At 35.0% G+C, this 7,047-nt stretch overlaps 1 pseudogene; it reads left to right on the forward strand.

Annotated features, from left to right (window-relative positions):
- The first annotated feature begins 3,456 nt into the window (after nucleotides 1–3,456).
- Nucleotides 3,457–6,773, forward strand: LOC118050138 (homogentisate geranylgeranyltransferase, chloroplastic-like; annotated as a pseudogene).
- The last annotated feature ends 274 nt before the right edge of the window (nucleotides 6,774–7,047 follow it).

Raw genomic sequence — 7,047 nt, forward strand, 5'->3', positions numbered from 1 at the left:
TCCTTATCACGTTTAGAAGAGAGAACAACTGTCAAAGATTCTCTTTATGGGAAAAAGGTACTTAACTTTTTGTTTGGATTTGCTTCGATGACAGATAGATAAATGATAAGAACTGTTCTTCTTCTCGGTAATGCAACAATTGTTGACCAGATGCTACTTGCAAGCCTCTAAAATTTGGAGAATCTTGCAGATTACCACACATTGGATATTGTGTTTAGAAGTGTGGTTATTATTGTTTTTTAAAATATTTTTTAATTAGAAAAACATATTAATAATATTTTTTTATTTTTTAAAAATTATTTTTGAGATCAACATATTAAAATAATTTAAAAATATAAAAAACATATTAATTCAAAATAAAAAAAAAAATTAAAAACTTTTAAAAATACTTTTAAAAAACACTCCCAAACACCTTCCTAGAATCATCAGTTGTATACGTCAGACTGTACTAGGTCGTCGGCAGGGTGGCGGGGGCGTGTTAGAGCTAGGAGGCATATGGTTGCCGGCCGTCCACGTCGAATTATGGATTGATGATTAAGATATCTAGGTTTGTCCCATCTCAAAAAAGTCTGACGATGAAACTGCCTGATCATGACATCTAGCCGAATAATTCTTTTTCTTATTGTTAATATGGTTTGTAATGAAAATAAAAGAAAGAAAGTCTATTTGGGAAAGAAACAAACCCCTTTATTATACTTACAAACTAAAAAACATGGACCATACACGCCGAAAATTAAGCTTTTTTTTTTTTTTCTTTTTCTTTCTTTCTCAATTTTATCTTGGATTTTTTTTATTAATTGTTAAGATAAATCAAGTCGTGAATCATATCATAACAAATTTTATATGTTTAATTCAAAACTGAATCAGGAAATTTATTTTAGTGTTGTTGTCTTTTTTTTTATCTTTATTGTTTTACTAGTTGTTCGGATTTTTTTTACCAGCTAAGTAAAGTGGGTTACGTTGAAACAAATCTTATATATTTAATTTTAAACTCAAGCTAAATAAGGAGCCGGATTAAAAAATTTCGAGGTAAATTAATAATTTGAAATGAATTTAATAACAATATTAAATAACTTTTTATTACTTAAATATTTTTTTATATTTAATTTTTTTAATTCAATCCATAACACAACATCATGGCCCGCAAACTAGTAACATTTATAAAAATTACCTTTTAATAATATAATAAATAAATGAGTGCAATTAGTGGATGGGTCCTTATCGTGGGCTACTTGATGGGAAATTCTAAGACATGATCTTCTTGTTAAAGCAACAAATAAGCACATAAAAATAGTGTTTCGTACTCACACCTCAAAGCCATTTATTTTTCTTTATATCCGTACAATATTACTCCCAAACTCATCACTTGAACCAACCTTCTCAATATTTATGGGCCTATTTTGTAACAAGCACGCGTATTGCGAATTTTGAAGTTTGAAATATGAGAGATTATAAAGTATTTTCAATTTAGTGCCCCAGCACTCATATAGAAATGGTTTCTGTGGATGGTTATAATAGTTTGTTCTCCTTGTACGTTACTAATTATTTTATGTAGGTGAAGGGGCAACATTGCATTAGGATTTACCTCATTTTTTCTTGAAGCATTTACTTGAAGTTTACGGAAGCAGAAGCGTATTCTTTTTGCTCACATAAACTCTCAATCTTTATTATTATTCTTTAATATTCCTAAATGATCATGTTTTGTCATAAAATTCTGAGCCATCGTGTTGCCTCACGAAGTGCTAATTAATGCCTCCACTACCTGTGCATCTAAAATAATACATAGCGCACTTGAGGTCTTGGCCTAGCGGTGGAAAGGGTTTGTTTCCTTCCTCTGCACCAGGGTTCAAACCTCATTGTGCACGCCTGTCACCCCCGCGGTGCCTTACATGCTCACTGGGTTTGCAGGATGTTCAGTGGGCCGTGGGATTAGTCGTAGTGCGCGCAAGTTGACCCGGACACCCACGTAAATAATAAAAAAAAAAATAATACATAGCAAACACCAAGGCTTGTAGCCCAGCGGTGGTAAGGAGTTTCCCTGCCTCTGCATCCTGGGTTCAAGTCTCAGCGTGTACGCCTGTCACCCCTGCGGTACTTTACATGTTCACTGGGTTTGCAGGATGTTCAGTGAGCCGTGGGATTAGTCGTGGTGCGCGCAAACTGGCCCGGACACCCACGTAAATCAAACAAAATAATAATAATAATACATAGCAAGAAAAATATGGACATGTGAGGGTGGATTTGCTTATACAAGGCAACACAAACAATTGAAAATTACATGGGTAATCGTTCAATATTTGCTTTTAAAGCGAAGGACATGAATGTACATTTCCAACTAAATTTCGTTTAATACATAGTTTTTTTCTTCTAATTATTATTTTAAAACCTGACCCGATCCTATAGGTTGGCCAATAATCTAAGTGACCCAAAACTTAAACAGGGTCATGTTTCAATAAAAATAGAATAAGAATCGACTCGGTGTTACTTTGTTAAAAACTCAGGTTAACCTATGATGTAAAAGAAATCTAGTAAAAAACTATTGATTTTTTATTGTTTTTTAAAATAATGTTATTTTTATTTTTTTTAAATAAAAGAAATTAAGTTGACCACAATTAACTTGGGCAACCTACTTGACTTGTGACGAGGAATTTTCCTGGGCCAACCCTAATATATCCGGTTTAAAAAACAATAGTTCTAATATAAAACTTAAATACAAGGGTCTTCCCTTCCTTTTATTTTTGCTTTTATGTTCGTGTCTCCACATTAGTCTAAATATAAAAACTTAATAAGGATTTATTGGCCAAAGCAAAAGTAAGAAACTCGACAGAGATAGAAAAAACAATGGTATAAGGTCAAATTATATAAAGATAAAATATAATAGTGTTAGAGAATAATATAAATTATATTTTAAAACCTTATTTAAAAGTTTAAATTATTAGGTTGAGATAGTTTTTTATATGGTATTAAAGTCTTGATGATTTTTTTTAAAAATTTAAGTTATTAAGTTAAGATAGTTGTTTAATAAATAATAAGATTAAAAGCACCTTCGTCATGCTTTAGTCCTGCAACAAATCATCATCATCTTCAAAAACAAGGAGGTATGTGTCCAATGTTTTAATGAATTTCTCAAATGTTTGATTCGAATTTTGATCGTGGAAAAACTTTTACTTGGCCTTTTCCAGATGGGCTGGTGAGAAATGTAACTTTTTTGGAAGCACATATATAGAAGTGGTAAGCAAAGGTACTCTAGAGAGATATATACGATGTTTGATTTGGTCTAAGAGGTTTGCTATTACTACTGATTATATTTGTATAGATTTTTAATTATAAGTTTCATTCTTTTTCGTGAATTTTAGATTTCTTTCAGTTTGGTTCAATTCGCATATCAAATCATATGTATTTAAAATAAACCGAAATTATATACGAAGTGCTGCCATATCATCAAAGTGGGTAGTAATGTTTGTCATCATAGATTTTCAGGTTGTGTCAGTACCCCACTTGAAGTGCTAGTGAACCAAGCACAATGTACACTTAACAGAAGCCAAAGCAAGAAAACCATCATTTGTTCCTCAAGATTGTCATCTTAAACCAGCTCAAAAACCAGCAGTACGTAAGACTGTACTTGGCAAACCTTGTAGTAGAAAAAACAGAAAGTACAGTATTCTCGTATCTTTACAGAATGAATTTGCTACAAACAATGAGAATGACAATGTTTCGTCGAGTTAATTTTAAAGACACAGTGATTCAGCAGTTCACATTCATTCTGTCAGTTTTCTCGTCCTCAAACTGTGATTGGCACTGTGAGTTTCGTATTTTTACACTCTCTTGATATAAAACTTCCGTTTCTGATAACAAGAGGTCAATAAACATGGACTAATCTTTCCCCCCCTGTTTTTTTCCTTTAATAGCTTATGGGATAACATCAGTTTCTCTTCTACCAGTAGAAACAATACCTGAATTGTCTCTCACATTTTTTATGGGCTTGCTGAAGGTAAGTTTTCGAGAAAAAGACTAACCTCTCGTGGGAATTTAGCTACAATACTAAAGAATCTTTTGATAACTCAGGCATTGGTGCCATCAGTATCGATGAACATTTATGTGGTGGGATTGAATCAATTATTTGATGCTGAAATAGACAAGGTATGTATGCAAGTGACTTGAATCATCAATTTGGATAATCTCTTATGAACATTTATAGGTTTTTTGATGGTACTCTTGTTACAATTTTACGGTTTCGAGGCCAATGCTGTGTTATTGGCTTCATTTTTTACTGCTTTAATGTTCTCAGGTAAACAAACCTTAACTCCCCCTTGCTTCTGGCAATTTCTCAATGGGAACTGGTGTCGCAATCGTTTCGGCATGTTTATTTACAGGAAGTAGGATTTCTTGTTAGCGACAAAAAAGAATAATGGATTTGTAATTCATTGTGCTGATTGATTTTCCTCCAATGTTGATTGTAATGATTCATATATCAGAGTTTTGCAATGGGAATTATGTTTCAATCCCCACCACATCTTGCTGCCCTTCTCATAAGTTTTGTGCTTGGGAGTGTGTATTCTATTGAAGTAAGTTCCTTGTGCACCATACATCACCAGTTCTGTAACTCTCTGCTAATGCAAATGACTTGAAGACACAAAGCAAGAATTCATTATAGCATGACATGCTCAAAAACTGTGCTTGTTTTGTAGCTTCCTTTACTCAGATGGAAGAAACAGGCATTTCTTGCTGCAACTTGCATCATGATCGTGAGGGCTATTGTCGTTCAACTCACTTTCCTTGTACACATGCATGTATGCTGACATTCTTCAATTTATAGTTCACTGAGCCACGAATACCCCAGTCTGCGATCAAAATATGATAGTCTGTTGTTTTGCATGAATTCCATCCCTCAAGATTTCTTCTTGCTTTAGTGATTGCCTAGCAAAATCGACTGTACTTGCAGAAATTTGTTCTTGGCAAACCAATAGTTGTGGCCAGATCATTGATGTTTGCAGCTGCCTTCATGTGCTTCTTTTCCAGTGTTGTTGCCCTATTCAAGGTAAATCCACAACCATAAAGGACCTTGTAAGACAATTAATTTGTAGCAGTGTCAATGCCTCTTAAGCACTTCAAATACAACAGTACCTAAGCGCATCCAATTTACAGCCTGAAATGAACTGGATCGGCCATAATCGAGGCTATGTGGTGGGTAATAGAAATGACCAAAGACATTCAAGAAGTGAAAATATAATTATGATGATCACTACTAACTGATGTTTTTCTAGCATTCAATAGGATATACCTGATGTAGATGGAGACAGAGATTATGGGATTCATCTTTCAGTGTCAGCCTAGGCCAAGAAAGTGTATGTAAACTAACATCGGAGTTATTTTTAAAACTTTGCTTACTTTCTGCAAGATGAGACTGGAGCTCTTATTTTGGTGCCCCTGCAAATCTTTTGTTCATTTTTCCAGGTCCTTTGGCTTTGCGTTAACATGCTGCTGATAGCATATGGAGCTGCTGTGGTCGTAGGAGCTTCCTCTATATTCCTACCAAGTAAATTCATCACGGTCTGTATTAGATATCAAAGTTATTAAACACTTGACCAGTCGAATGGGTGATCCGGTGACTTGGAGTATGTATGACCCTAGCTAGTGACTTGGAGTATTTATGCTTGCTTATGAAGATTGGTTTGACTCAAATATCAGGTCATTGTACTCTAGCTTTCATGTTGTGGCTTCGAGTATGATCTGTTGTTTTAAGCTTGACCCGGCTGGGCACTATTGCAGACCACATGCGTGAATTATTCACGCATGCGCTGCACAATGCGAAGGCAATTAAAATTACCTTTGCACGGTGCCAAAACAAATGAAATGCAAGGCGGGGAGAGACGAGGAACGACTTACCTGGTGCAGCGAGGCGTAGCCGAAGACGATGGCGCACTGTGCTAGACGAACGATGCTACCTCCTCTGCTCTGTTTTTCTCTTTTGCTTTCTTTATTTCCTTTTTTTTTTTTGGCTCTCCCTGTCCTCTCTCTCTCTCTCTCTCTCTCTCTCTCTCTCTACCGGTTTCAGTCCTCTATTTTTTTCTTCTTCTTTGTCTGTGGTTGTTCGCCTACGTTTCTTTTCTGACCTGTTCGTGCCCCTTGTTTGTTCTTTTAACTTTAGAGCATGTGGAATTAATTGAAATACATGTAAGTAATTGGCCGAACACCATATTAATAAAAAAAATATTTGTCATTAATAAAATTTTAAGTGTTTGACCATTCTAGAATGTAGCAGATACTCTTAAGTAAATCCTTCTCAGTGTACATAAAATTCCTATCCAAAGACTTCAATCAAAGAGAACCTGTGAAGAATAAGATCAAACACTCTATCCCAAGCAATTACTGTATCCCCCCACAATATTCCATAGCATAGCAGGGTTCAACCTCTGCTTTGAAATCTCCACCAGCTAATGCCAAGCCACTAATTAACCATTCGCTGCCAAAGCTTCCAAAAGTGGTGAAAGTGGAGGAACAAGTGGAGTGCTTGTTCAGGCTCAGCATCGCAAAAGAGACAGAGATCGCCTGATCCTACAAGTAAAGAATCTAAAACTTTTTTATACATGTTCATCTGGAAGGCAAGTCAAATCCTATATGCTCAAACTTATCCTGCCTTCATATAGAATTTTGATCTGAATTACATGAAATCATATTAACCACCCAATTCCATACTAATTACTTTCACTGTTTTGTTGTTCCTACGATTGTTATTCGATGCTGAGTACGTCCTTGTTCCGTTCGTTCACTGATCACAAGACTTGGTTTGAATTTTTTGTACAAGTTATATGTCCTGTTGTCCTTCAAAAAGAAGGTAGTGAGTGATTTGATGATGATGGTGATGTAAGAAGAAGACGGGCAAACAAGCATTTTATTATGCCCATGTATCAAAGCTACAATTTGTTTTCAGTACAAGACATTGTTCTGCTTAAGAAAAAGAGAGAAGTTAGCTTGCATCATAAGATATAATTATCGTGAGCCTATCAAAATTACGTTATTTTTTATGGGAAAAACGTTCTCGAATGA

This window comes from Populus alba, chromosome 6 (genome assembly GCF_005239225.2).
Source record: "Populus alba chromosome 6, ASM523922v2, whole genome shotgun sequence".
NCBI classification, from domain to species: domain Eukaryota; kingdom Viridiplantae; phylum Streptophyta; class Magnoliopsida; order Malpighiales; family Salicaceae; genus Populus; species Populus alba.